Raw genomic sequence first — 20156 nt, forward strand, 5'->3', positions numbered from 1 at the left:
CCCAAGGGTACCAAAGAGGAATGGGTGATCCTTTCACAATAATGTAGTTTGATGAGCTTCATTTATAAAAAGACTATTTGTAAGATTGTGGGTGAGAACCACCAAAGATAGTGCAGTACCCCAGAGCTGTGGCACTGGAGCTGTTCTCACCTTTTGTCCCAAAGGAATGGGAAGAAGGGATGATTTTTGGAACCTGGAAGAAGAGAAAATTGCATAGAGTGAATGGACATTGAGAGGATCAATGACTTTTAACTGAAGGCCATAGCCAGACAAGCAATTCTACAGACAGAGACCCAGGGAAATAATGACCTTGCTCTCACTTTTCCTCACTCATATCTCCTGTTGGGCTCTCCATTGGCCAAACCAACTGGAGCCAGAGAGCACACAGCCCTGTTTGTATACTGCATACCTGTTAACCTCCAGGTAGGGAAATGAGTGGAGAAGGATGGAGAATGGATGGGAGGGAAAATTGGCACAGACACACCGCGACTATATCAAAAGATGTTTCAGGGTCAGTATAAGAGTGTTCATCAATATCTCCCCTTACAATCTACCATTGTTGTCCATCCCCCTGATTCCACTGTGATCTTACCTAGTTGTTATTATTCACCATTCTTCCATCTATGAATTAATGAGGTGTGACAAATGCTCATTGAAGATATTGCTAATAAATCATAGCTCTCTTTTTCACTCAGCTTGGATTTAGTATCAACATCCTTCTTAATACAGTGGTCCAGGCAGCCACCCCAGTCAATTGGCATTGATCTGAGATGGAAGAAATTTGCCATCCCTCGCTGATTCAGTAAATCTATCACTTTCCCACTTCCTACACAGTAGTGGAGGAAAAACAAAATACGATTAAGACAATTAGAATGAAATAATAAATCTCATCTTTAAAAAATGGAAAAGAAAAAAACAAGAAGGTACTTTTTCAGTTCATGCATTCTTTAGCAAAAAAAAAAAAAAAAAAGAAAAAGAAATCTGAAATATAGATGGTGGCCACAATCCTTGTTTCTAGAATTAGCCACGCAGCTGCAGCTGGCATTGGAGCCTTTTGCCATTGGTGCTGTTGCTGAACTATTATTATTTAATGTCTACAGTGTCCTAGACACTGTGTTAAGTACTTTAAACAATTATCTCACTTATTCCTTGTAGCAATCCTCATAGGAAGTTACTTATTTTATTCATTTTACAGCCGAGAAAGCCTCAGCTTAGAAAGATTGTTACTTGCCTAAAGTGATGAGTAATTGGTGGAGATGACAAACTCAAATCTTTGTGCCCAAAGCCTGTGCTTGCTTTCTTTTTTCTTTTTCTTTCTTTCTTTCTTTATCTTTTTCTTTCTTTCTTTTTCTTTCTTTCTTTCTTTCTTTCTTTCTTTCTTTCTTTCTTTCTTTCTTTCTTTCTTTCTTTCTTTCTTTCTTTCCTTCCTTCCTTCCTTCCTTCCTTCCTTCCTTCCTTCCTTCCTTCCTTCCTTCCTTTCTTCCTTCCTTCCTTCCTTCCTTCCTTCCTTTCTTTTCCTCTTTCTCTTTCTTTCTGTCTCTCTTTCTCTCCCTCTCTCTTTCTTAATTGAAGTATAGTTGATTTACAATGTTGTGTTAATTACTGCTGTACAGGAAAGTGACTCAGTTATACGTATACATATATACATATATATACACACATACATACATATATATATATATACATTCTTTTTAATATTCTTTTCCATTATGGTTTATTATAAGATATTGAATATAGTTCCCTGTGTTATACAGTGGGACCTTGTTGTTTATCCATTCTATATGTAACAGTTTGCATATACTAACCCCAAACTCCCAGTCCATCCCTCCCCCACCCCCTCCCCCTTGGCAACCACAAGTCTGTTCTCTATTTCTGTGAGTCTGTTTCTGTTTCGTAGGTAGGTTCATCTGTGGCATATTTTAGATTCCACGTGTAAGTGATATCATATGGTATTTGTTTTTCTTTTTCTGACTACTTCACTTAGTATGATAATCTCTAGGTCCATCCAATGTTGCTGCAAATGAAAGCCTGTGCTCTTGGCCTTTAGGTAATAATGAGTTATCCTTCAGTGTTCTCTTTGGCAAACAATTCTGCTGGCTGGAGAGCCAGTGAGGTGACACTCTCCAGTCCCTCACCTGCCTACAATTTAAGCAGTTGACTTCTTCCTGGTTCTCTAGTAAGAATAAATACTACTGTGTTTATGCCTATAACCCTTGTATCTTAGATGCACGTGTGTGAAGGGCTTGGGGAATCATGCACTATATCACACTTCCACCAGATCCAGCCCCCACCAGAAACTTGAACTTTCTACAGTGGGTAGCCAGGCAGCAGGCTGGCATCATACCACCCTATGGGAAGGAGTCTGGCCACAATGTAGATAGATAAAGTGTTAGGTAAAGTAAAGGAAGCCAAGACTTTCTCTAGTTAGGCTTTATTTAACAGCTGTTCAGTGAGATAGCCAGTGAATTTTGATGTGTCAAACACTATGCTGGTTGCTGGGAGTATTAAGAATCGAGCTGATCAAAGACATTAGAATAGTTCAGAGTTCCACAGTGCACATTTTCCCGCTTGGGACAAAGTTAAGTTCATTCAGGAACCAAACAGACATTCATCAACCTTGGACTGAAATGACCACTTTTGCCATTGTCCTCATCAGCAGCTTCTGGCTGGGATCGCTTTTGAAGGTCAGCTGCTCCAGTCGCTTCTGTATCAGAGTGCTTGGCTGAGTCCCGCTTGTGTTGATTGTGTCCTGCTTGATGGGTACTTTCCTACTTTCCTAGGGTGTTGGAGTCTTCAACATCTCGCCCAAGCACTCAGTATACCGAACAGGGTACAGGACGGAGGAATCAAGTGTTCTGAGTTTGGACCTCAGTTCTGCTATTTATTTTCTGTGTTATTCTGGGCAAGTCACTTTCCCTTTCTGGGCTTTACACTTTGAGATGACAATAGCTTCTGCAACCTATGGTTTTGCAGTTCTCATAGACACTTATAAATTTTTCTGGAACCAGACTGTGTCAGTTGTAGCAACCTCTGTTTTCCTTGACAGGCAGAGTCTTTTTGTAGCAGCTCGGGTTATTTACAGCTTTATTGCCTCCAGGTGGACCAGCCATTGCAGTTTCTTTAGCTCCTTGCTACTCGAAGTGTGGTCTGTGGACCAGTAACATTGACATCACCTGCGAGCTTACTTACAATGCACAGTCTCAGACCCTAGCCAGAACTGCTGAATTAGAATCTTTATTTTTTGGGGTTTGTTTTTGTTTTTTTGGCTGTGCCTTGTGGCTTGCTCAGTTCCCCGACCAGGGATTGAACCTGGGCCACAGCAGTGAAAGCCTGGAATCCAAACCCTTAGGCCACCGGGGAACTCCCTAGAATCTTCATTTTTAAGAAATCTCCAGGTAATTGGTACTAACATTAAGTTTTGAGAAGCATGAAGCTCAGTGCACACAAGAATCTTATTGATTCCTACAGCAATTAAATTGGAATCACTGTGGTTAAATTCTGGGTACTCAGTGCTCAGGTGAGTTTTAGCATGCAGCTAGAGTTGAGAATCTGAATAGCCTCACACAGAGTGGAGGTCTGTGTCTTTGTATAGAAAGGGAGACAGAAGACAGCCCTCTAATTCATCTGCGGGAGGGTCAGGACAGAGAAAGCCTTCTGGAGGTAATATTTGAACTGTTTGGAGAACATGTAAGGTCAGCAAGGCAGAAAGGAGCTGAAGGGCTCTCCTGATGCGGTGACCCCAAGGGAAGGGAACTGCAAGGCAGCATGGGGGGAGCATGGGGCAGGGGGCTGCAGAAGATGAGGCAGGGGCCACCTCTGCCGTGCTTGGGAGTTCGTACTTCTTCTCTGGGTTGGGGTGGGGTGATAGCTGAAAAGATTGTTTTCAGCGGAGAATGAGATAATTAGATTTGCATTTTAGGAAGCTCTGGCTTCCAGCAGGTGCAGCAGATCCTTTGAAGGTGGAGGAGAATGAAAGCAGAGAGAACACTCGGGATGATTTCAAAGAAGAAGCAAACTAATGTGAGTGTCAGGAGGATGGAAAGGAAGAGAGAAATTAAGAATTACTTAGTCAGTGACTAGTTCTGTGAAAGAAGACAATGAGGAGGCATTTAGAATGATCCCAAGGTTTCTGGTGTGGTCTAGGGGATCGTGGACGGTTCGCCAAGATAAGATATAAAATATGAGAGAGGGAACAAGCTTGCGGTGGGAATAAAGGAAAGGGGGAAGGAGGAGAAGATGAGCAAGGCTTTTACATGGTTAAGTTGTCTGTGAGATGAACTACTATAGATGTCCCGAAAGTAGTTGGATATCAAAGCTCAGAAGAATAGTCTGGCCTAGAAACGTAGATTTGAGAATTATTAATAAATTAAAAGGTAATCAATTACATGTATTTGAATTTATAGGAACCCTTCCAAGGAGAGGGTAAAAAAATCAGAAAAGTAGAGAGCTTTGTGTGGGGTATCCATATTTGAAGATCAGATGAAGAGAGAGGTTGACACTTGCAGAAGTAGCCAGAGAGGTAAGTAGAAAACTAGAGGGGAGGGTGTCACAGATGCCAAAGAGAAAAGAGCACCAAGGGAGGGTACACAGAAATCAAGAAGGATGTGGGGTGAGAATATTTCCTGGACTTGATAATCAGGTTACTCTCAAGACCATGAGACTTAATGATTATTGGTGCTATTGGAGCAGCTTTGTGAATCTGTCAGATGTAGATTCTCACTTGATACTTAATGGCCTGCTTTGGAAGCCATTGGAAGCAAATAATTTTTCAATATTTCTTGAATGCCTGGTTTATGGGAGGCACCAGTGCTCTAAAGGTAAACAAACATAGAACTCTGGCCTCTAGGAATTCCCTGCACCTCAGTAAGCTTTTCCAGTGCAGGGATGGAGGCCCCTGTCTCCTGGACTGTCCTTAGGTTGGCCGAAGATGCAGCCACTTACTTGTTGAGCCCCTATAATATGCTGGGAACTGTGCCAACCACCAAGGATACAAATACACATGTTTATTAACTGATTCTCTGATGTTCTGGAGTTCTCTGGTGGGTGAGACGGATAAACTCTACTACTAAATTTTTTTTTACTCCTAAATTTTACATACTCTAATAGAAGTTTCAAGAAGATATCATAACTCAATTTTGTTCCTTTTTATGGCTGAGTAATATTCCATTGTATATATGTGCCACCTCTTCTTTATCCATTCATCTGTCAGAGGACACTTAGGTTGCTTCCATGTCCTGGCTATTGTAAATAATGCTGCGATGAACATTGTGGTACACGTATCTTTTTGAATTATGGTTTTCTCTGGGTATATTCCCAGTAGTGGGATTGCTGGGTCATATGGTAGTTCTGTTCTTAGTTTTTTAAGGAACCTCCATGCACTTCTCCATGGTGGCTATATCAATTTACAAATACTGTATGCTAACACATATATATGGAATCTAGAAAAATGGTATTGATGAACCTAGTGGTAGGCAGGAATAAAGATGTAAACATAGAGAACGGACTTGAGGACACAGGGGCAAGGGATAGCTGGGATGTACTGAGAGAGCAGCATTGACATATACACTGCCAAATGTAAAATAGCTGGTGGAAAGCTGCTACAGAGCACAGGGAGATCAGCTCGATGTTTTGTGAAGACCTAAAGGGGTGGGATAGGGAGGGTGGGAGGGAGGGGATATAGGAATATATATACACATATAGCTGATTCACTTTGTTGTGCAGCAGAAACTAACACAATACTGTAAAGCAATTATACTCCAATAAAGATGAAAAAATAAAAAAAAGAAGATATAGAGAGAACATTCATTGAACTTCTAACAGATGCCTAGATAAATTAATGGTGTGACTTACTTGTTGTGCTTCTGCTTGGAAAATCAGCTCTGGTTTGTGAATGAACATAGCCTGTGGGATTGCAGGATAGAATCACATGTAGGCTGGCTCCACATGGCTATTGTCTAGTGAGGGATTGGGGATACCTTCCTTTAGCATTATTTGAACAGTTTCACAAAAAGACATTTTACAGAGTAAGATGGAGAGACGGTGGCTATCAGGAACAGGTGGCTAAGGTTTCGTTGTTTCATCACTGCATTTCAAGGTAAACTGCCTTTTTGGGAAATAGACTCTCCTTTGCTCAAAGTGAAGCTGGAGGAGATAGACGTCGCTGGGATTTCACCGGTGGTTGAATGTGTAGACTCCAGGATCTAGGGAGCGTGTATTGGTATGAAGGCAGCAGGGGAGGTGCAGACTCTCATTGAATAGCTTGACTGTTTCTAACGAGTGTCGATCAGAGGTGTTTTTCTCTGGGGGTATCTGGGGGAGCATCCTACTGGGTGAAAGTCCCTCTAAGTATTTCTGACTGAAGCCTTTGAGGGGTCTGGGAAGCCAGACCTGCCTTTTGGGGAGTTTGGAGATGGTTTCTAGGTTCTTCTTGGTGGGATGGAATAACTGGCTGGGGAGCCCATGAGCATCATCTCTGCCATGAACAAAAAGCACCAAGCCTGAGGGCTGAAGTAGCAGCATGTGAGTATCTTTATATGTCGTCACACTCTGTTTCCTTGAAGGGGAGGACGAGGTTCAATGTTATATCAAAGCACAATTTTGGAAGGCGATTTGATCTAACACGTAGAATGTTGACAAAAGTCCTTTTTATATATCTGGAGATCAGAGGTGAATATGACATTTACTCCACTCTCAAGATAAACAGCCTGGTCATGGAGACGACTTAAAAAACAAAGTAAATCCAGTCCAGTGAATGCATAAGGTACTCTGGAAACCTAAGAGAGCAGTTGATTCTTCTGCGGGCTGTGTTTGGGGAGGAGGCAGTCACTGAAAGCACAGAGAGGAGGTGGCGCGAGTGCTGGCGTTGAGGGGTGAGCAGAGCCTCCCAGCAAATGGCAGCTCTGAGAAGAAAGGCAGTAACAGGGGGGGTGAAAATTGGTGACGTTCAAACAGGACCCAAGTAGGCAGCTTTGTTTAGAGAGTTTAATCCTAAGGAAAACACTCTATATTCACAGGCCTGAACTTAGACTGTTGGACTAGCGGAGACGTCACGGGAGTCAGGCATGCCAGCCTCTCAGTGAACAGTAAAGAAACTAGTTGAGGATCCGAGGAGTTGGGGCAGCAAAACTCACCATGAGGTCTTGGGCCTGTGCCAGAATTTGAAGTTCTTCTTCATTTCCAGTGCTTTCCCCAGTATAGTCACTGCTTTAGCCTCTCTCCCACATCTTCGGCCCTTGTCATCACTCATGCATGAAGAGAGGAAAGATTTAAGATAAATCCTAATGTCCATGGACCAGCAATACTGTTGGCAAAGTAGGACTGGGCAAAATCTGCCCTCTTAAGCCAAGGACACTGCACACAGAATCCAGGGCTGATGTTAGCTTACTGGGTTACTGTCAGGATGATACTGCCCAGTGACATCCAATTTGACACGTGTATTGAATCCACACGATGGGCGAGCCCCAGAGGAAATCAGATCCTCCCTTTCAGGACCAGCATGGAAGCTGCTGTGACTTCCTGTCCGTGTCGGGGCAGCCTGGGCCACCCTGAGCGCGCCTTGTACCGCTCTTCAACCTAGAAGGATGCTTGTCACAGTGTGCTTTGTGTGTAGAAGCGTATGATGAACAGATCTTTGAATTTCTGTAAGGCAAATGTAGGTTTCATAATGGCAGACTTTTCTGGCTGCTGTGCCAGATGCTGTGAGTGGCACAGAGAATGTCAGACAGAGCTGGTTAGTGGGTCTCTTTTCCACCTCCAGGGGGCTGTCAAGCAGTGGCCCCTGGATTTTCATCAAGGGTAGCGCATGTCTTCCGTGCCACCATTGCTGAACATGCTGGGATTAATAACATTTGGTCTTTTAAAGATCTGAATTATCCTCTATTTGTTTCTAACATGTTTACTTACCGTTCTAGGAGCACAGCTATCTGTTCTCTGAACCGATCCTATTTTTCTTAGGGATGTTGCTTAGAATGCTAATAATTTAGTGTTGAAGTCAAAGACCACCAGGGACACACCTGGAATAGAAACAAAAAGGTTTATAAAGCTTGCTGGAGCAAGGGAGAGTGCCCTGGAGAGGAAGTGTGGGCAGGCCCTCTACCAGGATTCGGGTTTATGTTGGATGATTCTAGTGAGGGATTAGGAGAGCAGGGGCCAGTTCTGAATTGGGTGATGTCAAGAAGCAAGGGCAATTTGGCAACTGGGTGTCTCAAGAAATTGTATCAAGGAGGCTGGTGGACTAAAGGTGGGCTAGGAGTAGTTATTAGGAGAGAAACAGCACTCTCTCGTGTTAATCAGAAGAGGGGATGTCTCATCATTGTTGAGGTTATGGAGTGGCCGTGTCTCTGTCTTGTTCCAGACACAGCAGCTGTGTGGCCTTGTCTGAGCACCGTTTATATTCATTGTTTTTGTTCAGTGGGTAACAGCACTGCTGGCTGCTGGCAGGGTCATTTTTCATGTCCTTGGTAGCTTCCTCGTTTGCAAAATGAGAGGATCACATAAGATCAGTGGTTTTCTAACTGTGCTTCTAGGAAGGAGGTTCTGTGGGGGAGCCTTGGGGGCCTCTGTAGGTGCCTTGGGGAGGCAGAATGGGCAGGGCTCCTGGGGCCCTGAGCTCCTCTTAACAGAGAAGCTATGCTCTTCCAGTTTTACATTGGGGATTGTATGTTAAACTACATTTTAAACAAAGATTCCTTTACTAAAAAAAAAGGCTTGAAAATTGCTGGACTGGGATAAGCTCCAGGGTCTCTCCATTGCTTCATGGCATGAAGTTTGTCCTAAATTTATACAGCCAATTGGATTCAGTAGCCTAGGTTCGAACCTCACCTCTGCCACTGACTTTAGAATTTTGCTTATATTATTTATTTTTTCTCACTGTGTCAGGATTCCAGCATGCCATATCTAAAGAGCTGGTGGGACAGACACACAGGAAATTTATTTTTATTGAGTCAAACCTCATGAAAAGGATTGCATTTAAAAACTGAACCTTACGTAAGTTTGGCTCAACAGTGTGGGACGACAAGAATGAGAGAAAATTAGTAATGGAACCCATTTTTACCATCCAGTAGGTGAGATCTGGGGAATCATGGGCTTCATATTATTCCGTGAGCGATCAAGTGTGTAATAGAACAGATTTAGCATGGATTAAACTAGGTTCTTATTTATGATACAATTCTTTGGGGGATAACTATGCTTCCATTAATTTTATGAGATTCATCCAGGTATATTTATATTATTAGCTACTTATTAGATGTCTATTTTCCACTTTACTGTGGCAATGTGGCTGTTGGAATTTTCCATTTATCCTATAGGTACAGTCTTAGCATATTTTAACCCTGTGTGCACTTTGGATGTTCAAGATCCTAAAGTCTTATGGTTATAATTTATGCTTTTATAATTCATCACCGATCAGATTAGCAATTGATTCAGCTCATAACTTGTTCTAATTTGGACTTCGAGTTGACAATGACGTACTAGAATTTACAGTAATGATATTGGGTGATTCTGCTTTGTCTGGGGATTTAATTGCTGCTGTTACCCCTCCGTATTACACCCTTTGCTCCCTCAGATGTGAGATCTGGAGCTTTGAATGATTATATAAACTTGGGGGAACAAGGGGAAAATTCATAATGCTATTTAGAATCTTGAAACAACTTATTAATGTACCAGGAGAGAGAACTCTGCTCCTAGAATCCATCCTTTGGTTGTCTGATTGAGCCAATTCACCAAAAGGAAGGACCATATGGAAACTGATTAGATTCTAGCTTGGGGGAAGTTTGCTCAGTGAACAGGGCAAGAAGAGTTGGACATTATTAAGTAGTGTTTCTCAGTGAGGCATTTTGGGAATCAATTAAGTGAACCAAAGATGACAGTCTACTTCAGGGGTTAGCAAACTACGGCAGATCTAACCTGCTGCTTGTTTTGTTATGTCCTCTTGTTAAGAATAGTTTTTAGATTTTTAAGTCAGTGTAAAAAATCAAAATAATCATATTTCATGAGATGTTAAAACTATAGAACATTCAAATTCCATTGTCTGTAAATAAAGTTTTATTAGAACACTGCCACTCATTCATTCCTGTATCATCTATGTAATTTTGTGCTATGATGACAGAGCTGAGTAGTTGGAAAAGAAACCTCATAACCTGAAAAGGCTAAAATATTTGCTATTTGGCCTTTTACAGAAAAGATGTGCCAACCTTTGGTCTCTATATTAGTGTTGTACAAGAAAAAGCTTAAGAGCTTAACCTTAATAAATAATCTCATTGAATTTTGCCTGCTTGCTGGTGAGCACTTATTTATTCTAATATTTTTTGGGGGGATATCTTTTGGAATCAGCATATTTGGTCTTATAGATAGGACCAGAGAGGGGTTTAACCTTTTTTTTTTTCTCTCTACTTTTTTATTTAGAGGCACATTTTCCAATTATTGGACTTATCTTTACTGTTTTTATAGAAAAAGTCATATTCTATATTTTACTTATTACTTTCTCTTCCTCTTTCTGCTTGTGGATGTTTTGCACATAGCCAGGTTTTTGTATGTTGATTTAGCTCATAGGAACTGGGGAAGCGAGTGTGCTGAGGCTTAAAGGTATTGCTGTCCAAGTAAGCAATGGAAGAAATATTGAATACAAGGATGCAGAGTTCTGAGGGGCAGGAGAAAGGAGATAGGAGTCCTGAATAGAGTCATGATGATAATTTGTCAGCAAGTGCAGACCAACAAAATGCTGCTGTTTGAAATTTCAGGGAACTGCTTGGGTTGCAGTTTATATTGCAGGAGGATGGGATCTGGAGTAACTGGGCAGAAAATTCCTATTTTTTTCCACTTCCCAGGTCACTGAAGGATAGAATGAATTAATCTTTGGTTCAGGGTAAATGCAGAGAAGAGAATCTGAGTTCTTAAGGAGCAAGGTTAACGCAAGAGTGCTCTTTGTTAGGAGCTCCCAAGAGTTCACAAGAAGACAACTAAATTTCCAGATGAGAACCCCTCCCCGGGGACAAAGTGTTCTAAATTGAGGGGCATATTTTGCATTTTCAGGCTCATTCCATCTGTCTTTTCTAATCATGCTTGTTACTTACTATGGAATATGGGTTGTTATGGTGATGTGAGGACAGGAACCATCTGCCTTGCAGGATCTTAGAAAACTTTATAGACCTCATATTGTTGGTAAAAAGGGAAGAAGAGGATAAGATGTTTGAAGACCAGCTCAAAAGTGTAAACGTTCACCAAGATTTATGTTAAGTTACATTCCACTCTTTAGGGCATACTCTTTGAGAGTATTCACCTGATTCCACTCACTTATGTCACCTCTAAGAACTCATTTGAGTAAGTGACTTCTGTCCTATAAGTCCAATGACCAGCATACTGACACCAGTTCTAGGGATAACACCTTCTTGGACCTTCCTCAGCCTGGCAACTTTGAACATCTGGTTGATCAAGTGAAGATAGTATCTTGTAATGTCATCAACTTTATAGTGAGTAGACTGTATATTTTCAGTACAATTGCTGAAGGAATTTATTAGCATTTGCCTCCTCATGGAGAGGGAGTACAAATCTTCACACTCTCCAGTTTACCTTCACACAAGAGTGGACTTAAGAAAGTTCTGAGAATCTTGGCCACGCTGTCTTCCAGGGATATGTGCTAATCCCAGGCATGCTTGTGACCTGTTGTGAGAGTTGAATCAGTTTCTTGGTCTCCTCACCATTCACATGGCTTTCTTTTTATTTATTTATTTATTTATTTATTTATTTATTTATTTATTTATTTATTATTTTTGGGGGGGTACACCAAGTTCAATCATCTGTCTCCATACACACATCCCTGCACTCCTTCCCTTCCCCGACTCCCGCCCCCCTCGAGTCCCCCCCACCCTCCCCGCCCCAGCCCTCCAAGGCATCCTCCATCCTCGAGCTGGACTCCCCCCCGCCATACAACAACTTCCCACTGACCATCCACCTCACAGCTGGTAGTATATACATGTCTGTGCCACTCCCTCGCCTCGCCTCAGCCTCCCCCTCACCCCCCGCCCCCTCCCAAACCTCGAGCTCTCCATCTGCGCCCTTCACATGGCTTTCTTGTTACTACAAATTTCTAGGAACTATGAACGTGAAATCATAGATATAGAATAAGCTATAGGACAATATTTGTTTTATCACAGAATAAAAAAGGACTTTCTAAGCACAAATGCAAAGGGAGAAACCATAAAAAAAATCTGACTTGTTCTAGAACAGAGTTTCACAGCTTCAGCACTATTCACAGTTTGGGCTAGATAATTCTTTGTTGTGGGAGGTCGAGCGTGGTAGGATGTTTGGCAGCATCCCTGGCCTCTCCTCATCAGGTGCTGGCAGTACCCTTCCAATCATGACAACCAACAATGTTTCCAGGAGTTGCCATATGTTCCCTAGAGGGTAAAATCTCCACTGGTTGGGAACCACTGTTCTAGAATGACTGTTTTGGATGCAAGGGAAAAAAAAGCCATTTCTAGGCAAGTCATGGGGGCTTATCATATACCTACACAAGGCCTCATCTTGGAAACATAAAATTTCAAGGAAACAAAGCAGATTAAGGGGCTGACTCTGGTTTCTCTCTCTCTGGTAGGGTTTGCAGGGTTTCTTTTAGGACAGCACTGCCTCTGTTCTCTCACCCACTTGTCCTGTGTCCTCTCTCTACTCACTTGACATCCTCTGTTTCTTTCGTTTCCAATCCCATCTCCCTTCTGCTTGCATATCCCATTAGCTTGTCAGCTCTTCCTGTGGAATCTGTTCCTTTCAGATCCTGCCCTGCTGCTGCCTGTGTGAGACAGATAGAAATTGACCCCCACTAATAACCGCATCTCTGCTATGATGTCTGGCTGCATCATAGGCATGAGCTGTAGGTCACCTTATTGGAGAAGATGTTCTTGGGTCAGGTGCGTATGCCTCATCCAGCAGCTGTGACCAAGAAGGAAGTGTCACTTGGTATAAAGTATGGGTGCTAAGCACCAGAAGCTGTGGACTGTGGACTCACTCAAACGGCAGTATGGACAAGTAGGTGCTGATTGAGATCTCTAGACTAAAGAGGGATTTTAAAAATTCCATCTATCAAACAAAACAAAACAAAACAAAACAATAGGTTTATCTGCATGAAATAAGCTGGGGAGAAAATTTAATATGTAATACGGTAAACTATAAAAATGATCTTATAAATCAGTGTGTAAAGGACATGTACAAAGGGTAGGAACAAGCAAAGTCACAAAGCAAGAACTTTCATACCTACAAATATTTGAAAAAATATTCACACAAAGTGTAAATGAAATATAAACTATTACAAGGCAAAAATAATGTGTAGCCTTTCAATTTCATCAAAAATTAAAAGTGATAGTCTTGGACTTCCCTGGTGGCACAGTGGCTAAGAATCCGCCTGCCAATGCAGGGGACATGGGTTTGAGCCCTGCCCCAGGAAGATCCCACATGCTGTGGTGCAACTAAGCTCATCGCTACAACTACTGAGCCTACACTCTAGAGCCTGTGAGCCACAGCTACTGAGCCCATGTGCCACAACTACTGAGCATGTGTGCCTAGAGCCTGTGCTCCACAGCAAGAGAAGCCACCACAATGAGAAGCCCCTGCACCACAATGAAGAGTAGCCCCTGCTCGCTGCAACTAGAGAAAGTATGTGCACAGCAACGAAGACCCAACACAGCCAATAAATAAATAAATAAATACATAAAACAAGTGAACTTAAAAAAAAAATGATAGTCTTTCCTCCTATGTTGGTGAAAGATTAGCAGAATTGTCATTCTGGCACCAAAAGGAAAATTGCTGATGTTCGTGAAAATCAGTTCAGAGTTTTTGATATACTCGGGCAATATAAATCAAAGCATCAAAATGGTCATAACTTTTCTTTTTTCCTTTTAAAAAAGAGTTTTATTGAGATATAATTGACATACAGTAAACTGCACATATTTAAAGTGTACAGTTTGATAAAAAATGTTCATATCTTTTGAGTCAGCGTTTTCCTTCTAGGCATTTGCCCTAAGTAAATATTCAGAGATGTGAGTAAAGATTATATAGGAGGATGAAATGTTCATCTGAGCATGTTTTACTTTAACAAAATATTGGAATTCACTTAAATATCCAAAAGGGGGTTGATTAAAGCTATTTACAAAACAAATTTAGTGATATGAGAAATGCTCAAAATATTATGTTTAGTGAAGTTAATGGGTTACAAAGCTATTTCAAGTATCATTCAAATTGTGCATGTGTTTGTAGAGATACATACACTGAATTAAAGTTAGAAGGAAATATTTCAGCTATTTAAAAGTTGGTTATAGTTGGTAAGATTGACTTTTTTTTATCGGCATATAGTTGCTTTACAATGTTGTGTTAGTTTCTGCTGTGCAGCAAAGTGAATCAGCTATATGTATACATATATCCCCTTTTTTTTGGATTTCCTTCCCATTTAGGTCACTACAGAGCATTGAGTAGAGTTCCTTGTGCTATACAGTCGGTTCTCATTAGAAGATGATTGATTTTTATCTTCTTATAACTTTTCGGTATCTTCTAAACTTTATACAGTAACTCCCCTACATATGAACCACTTCTTTTCTGAGAGTGCGTTCCTAAGTCCAATTTGTTCATAAAGTCCAACAAAGTTAGACTAGGTACCCAACTAACACAATAAGCTATATAGTACGGTACTGTAATAGGTTTATACTACTTTTCACACAAATAATACATAAAAAACAAACACAAAAAATAAAACATTTTTAATTGTACAGTACAGTACCTTGAAAAGTAGAGTTGTACAGTACAACAGCTGGCATACAAGGGAACGTTGACATCTTTGAAAGTTCACAGCTTGAAGGTTCGTATATAGGGGACTTATTGTACAATAAGAATCTATTACTTATATAGTCAAAAAACTATTATGGTTAAATAATGTGCTGCTTGCTCGTGTTTATTTTTTTTTTTTTAATTGAGGTATAGTTGATTTACAATATTGTGTTAGTTTCAAGTATACAGCAAAGTAATTCAGTTATATATATATTTTTTCAGATTATTCCATTATAGGTTATTATAAAATATTGAATATAGTTCCCTGTGCTAAACAGTAAATCCTTTTTGCTTATCTATTTTTTCTTTTTTTGGTACATGTTAAAAAGGTACATATAATGATATGTGAACTCTACCTCCATAAATATATGAAAAAAGAAGCAACGGAACAACTTCTTTTTTTAAAATGTTTACTTTATATTGGTGTATAGTTGATTAACAATGTTGTGTTACTTTCAGGTGTACAGCAAAGTAATTCAGTTATATGTACCCGTGTATCTATTCTTTTTCAAATTATTTTCCCATTTAGGTTATTACAGAGTATTGAGCAGAGTTCCCTGTGCAATATAGCAGGTCCTTGTTGGTTATCTATTTTTTTAACATTTTTATTTTTTAATTTTTATTGGCGTATAGTTGCTGTACAATGTTTTGTTAGTTTCTTGCTGTACAGCAAAGTGAATCAGTCAGAAGTATACATATATCCACTCTTTTTTTTAGATTTCCTTCCCATTTAGGTCATCACAGAGCACTGAGTAGAGTTCCCTGTGCTCTACAGTAGGTTCTCATTAGGTATCTATTTTATATATAATAGTGTATTTATGTCAGTCTCAATCTCCCAATTCATCCCACCACCCCATCTTCCCTTCTTGGTAACCATAAGTTTGTTCCCTACATCTGTGACTCTGTTTCTGCTTTGCAAATAAGTTCATCTCTACCATTTTTCTAGATTCCACATATCAGCAATATTATATATTTGCTTTTCTCTTTCTGACTTATTTCACTCTGTATGACAGTCTCTAGGTCCATCCACATCTCTGCAAATGGCACTATTTCATTCCCTTTTATGGCTGAGTAATATTCTAGTGTATATATGTATGACATCTTCTTTACCCATTCATCCATCAATATACATTTAAGTTGCTTCTGTGTGCTGGCTATTGTAAATAGTGCTGCAATGAACATCAGGGTGCATGCATCCTTTCAAATTATGGTTTTCTCTGCATATATACCTAGGAGTGGGATTGGTGGGTCATATGGTAGCTCTATTTTTAGTTTTTTAAGGAACCTCCATACTGTTTTTCACAGTGGCTATACCAATTTATATTCCCACCAGCAGTGTAGGAGGGTTCCCTTTTCTCCGCACCCTCTCCAGCATTTATTGTTTGTAGAATTTTAATGATGGCCATTCTGACCAGTGTGAGGTGATACCTCATTGTAGTTTTGATTTACATTTCTCTAATAATTAGTGATGTTGAGCATCTTTTCATGAGCTCAACAATGGCATCTCATTTCTGAGGCAGACCACACTTCCTCCAGGAGCATTCCTGGCTGCAGAGCTCCTCACTCCTGTCCCCTCAGGCTGTCCCCACCCAACCAACGGCAGTCCTCTTCCTAGGTCTACTCTTCTAACCCCATGCTTTAGCACCCAGCCCCCGCCAGCATTGGCAGACACCTGTCTCAGGCTGGGGCTCCCAGGGCTGACTCCCCAGGAGGCCCTGGCAGGGGTGGTGCTCGGCCCACTGGGGCTGGTGCAGTCGAAGGAGGCCTTGGCTTGAGGGGGGAGCGAGCCTGCTCAGATGGGCCCCCCTCCCAGTGCCCCCGGAGGCGGGGGCCAGTGGGTGGGGAAGGGGGTTGCAATGGTGGCCCCGCCCCTTGCATGCCACTCAACAGTGGTGCCTTGCTTCTGTGGTGGCCCAGGCCTGCTCTGCAAACTTACCCAGTTGTGGAGCTCCCCATTCCTTCCTTTCAGGCTGTCTCCTCACAGCCGACAGCTGTCCCCTCCCTGAGTCCACTCTCCAGACTCCACCTTCCAGCGCTCAGCTCTGCTCTGCACCAGGGGACACACGACTCAGGCTGAGGTGTGCAGGGCTGTGGCATGGGCCATGCACATAGGTCCTACTCTGTCCTGCCTTCCACAGACGGCTGTTACACTCCCCTCTCATCCCCCAAAGGTCCCTCTCTGTCCCAGCTGATCCCCCTGCCATGAGTGGGCTTCTCTGAGTACGGGAGCCTCTCCTTTCCTTCAGCTCCCCACCAGGGGTGCTGGTCCCTTCATGTTTCCTTTTTTCTTTTTTTCTTTCTTTCATCCTACCTGGTTGCATGGGGATTTTTCTTGTCCTTCTATTGCCCTTCTAGGTGTCCAAGGTCCTCCACTAGTGTTCAGCAGGTGCTCTGTGAGAATCGTTCCATTTGTAGATGTATTCTTGATGTACTCGTGAGGAGAGGTGAACTCCACGTCCTCCTCTTCTGCCATCTTGACTTCTCCCCGACCCATCTTCTATTTTTTTCTGTAGTAGTTTATATCTGTTAATCCCATACTCCTAATTTATCCCTCTCTTCTCCCTTTCCCTTTTGGTAACCATAAGTTTGTTTTCTGTGTCTGTGAGTCCGTTTCTGTTTTGTATATAGATTCATTTATATTATTTTTAAGATTTCACATATAAGTTTTGTCTTTCACTATGTGACTTACTTCACTAAGTCTGATATTCTCTAGATCCATCCATGTTGCTGCAAATGGCAATTTTTCATTCTCTTTTATGGCTAATATTCCATTATGCTAATGGTAACTTTTAAGACGGCATATAGGCTATGCTCTGAGTCTTCCCAAAGTGAGAATCTACTACAGTCTAGGTTACAGCCTTTCAGATTGAGAAATCCACTTTTTCAGCTCACTTAAATGCAGACAAATTTCTCAGGGACAGACTTACACTAACTATGTTTATAAAGACTGAGGTCTAATGCTAGAATGCCAGTGAATTAAGTTGTAATAAGAAATAGAACTATGGAGAAAACTAGACATTTGTGCCCTCTGGCTAACTTATTTTCTCTCTGTAGCTCACTGCATGGGAAAATCAGATTATAAACATAATATTGTCTCGTGAACAAGGGGTCAGAAGTAGAATGTTAATTATAATGTTAATTTTCCATTGCATCAAGTTGTAATTACATGAGGCTCCTGGTCTACGGTAGGGATAGATACGCCACCAGGACCAGATAAGTCGAGTCCTCTTATGGGGACTGAAACTGAGCAGGTGTTGCCACGGTTTGCCTTGATCTTGATCATGATCAGCTTCTTTCTTTAATTATGCGCAGTGTTTCTGATGGGCTTTACGTCGGCACACGCACACCCGCACACATTCTAAAGTAGGTTCAGTTCTCTATTTAATAAAAGATACAGAACTTAGCTGAAGGGAGGGGCCACACAGAAGTGGAGAACACTCTCTGTCTCAACCCAACTTCCCAAGACCTGAGAGCCCCTAGTAGGAGGGTACACAGCTCACAGTGAAGTTGTCCACATGAGGTGGGGCTTGCCAAAACTGAGATGCTTGGTTTTGAGTTTCAGTACTGTTCCCTTTATACCTGAGGCTTCTATATCACCAGTCTTTGTATGTATGGTGTGTATACATATAGACATATAAACCTTTACAGACACATTTTTGTCTTACTGTTTTTGATAGATAAAACTGAAGGGCTGGTTTACGAACACAAGGCTCTCCTGATCCTTTACCTAGATTTACTTACTGTAAGCCAGGCCAATCTTCCTGGGAAGATGAAACAGGTGTGTTCTGACCCCAGCTTTTTAGTGCTCCAACTCTCAAACTCCCCTTATTAGGTCAATAAATATTATGAAATGGGATCAAAAATTAATGACTCAGCTATGTCTTAACCTTCCCCTTCCCCAGCCCACTAAAGAGGTTTTTGGTTGGTCCAATCAGTTCATTCCCTTCCCTGCCCTGTGAGTGGGATGCTGCATCCACAGTCAAGTTCTTTGGAGCTTTGTTATGCAAAATCTGGAGAAAAGAGAGAGGGAGGGAAAGGGTAGGAGGTGCAGGAGTCTAGGCCTGGGAGTACAGTTTTGTAAGAAGTTTGGAGAGAAAAGGGGAGAAAAGTTCTGATGTGAAGGGAAGTGAAACAGAGAAATAAACTTCTTTCATGGTATCAAGAAATGCAAAGAAACCATTTGACTTTTTCTGAAATTTACTTTTTTTGTATACTGACTGTATTTCTCTGGAGATGATACTGTTCTAAGTAGACCATGTGAATCATTGTTTTATTTCTATTTCTATTTTATTAATTTCTGATTAATTATCTGTGTACATGGTAAACATTTATATAGAACAAAATAGAAGGTAAGCCTCCCTCCCATCTCTGGCCATGACTTGCCCACTTCTCTTTCCCTGTTGTAGCTACAATATCAGTGTACCTACCTCTGCGGTTTGCCATAGTCTATACAGAGAGAAGCGTATGTGTGTAAGTAACCTCTTGACTTAAAAAAGTAGAGCATTATACTCAGTGTTCAGAATCTTTCTTTTTAAATTTAAAAGCATATCTAAAAATGTTCCATAGTAATGTGTGTGTATGTCTCTATACCTGTATGTGCCTCATTGAAAAATATTCATCATGCCTTATAAGCATTGCAGTTGAAGGAGTGAGAAAGTGCTGTATCACTGTTATTGTAAGTGGTGGCCACGGTTCCATGCAGTGTCTTACTAGAGATTTCTACCAGGTGATCCCAGCTCACTCACTTGCTCTTCTTGGGTCGTCACTGTGTTTCTGCTCATTGAAGGCAGACACAGTCCAGCGGACAGGCAAATGTAGCCAGAGAAGTGAGGTCTGCTCTGTTCGGCAGGATGCAACGATTAGAGCACAGAAGTGAAATGTGAGAAAGAAGGGAGGACTTCGACTGTCCTGCAAATCTTTGCTGATTTCAAGGTTGGTGGATTTTTACCCCAAACTCATTTTAGCTCTCTCCCAGATCCAGACCACACAGCCCAGAGAGTCTCTGGATCACATACAACTTTTCACCATCAGAAAGCTCATAGCACATCACATGGTACAAGTTTTGTATATCAGCTCAGTCACCCTCAGAATAGCAATTTTACTTTCAAGTACCCTATCTCAGACTTGTTCATATACTATACACATAATGGAAGGCTGAAAAAGCTATTTTTCATATTCTCCCAGGTAAAGTGAAAATGGTTTTCTCAAGTGTGTCTAAATAACCATGGGCTCGAAACTCAGTTATCACTGTTCCCAATCTCCTCGCTGGACTCTGCCCTTTATTCAGCTGCTGTTCGAACTTCAAGCCTATGAGACCCACGGAACAAAAACCAGCAGTGTTTCTTTTAATA

This window comes from Hippopotamus amphibius, chromosome 2, assembly GCF_030028045.1.
Source record: "Hippopotamus amphibius kiboko isolate mHipAmp2 chromosome 2, mHipAmp2.hap2, whole genome shotgun sequence".
Lineage (NCBI taxonomy): Eukaryota > Metazoa > Chordata > Mammalia > Artiodactyla > Hippopotamidae > Hippopotamus > Hippopotamus amphibius.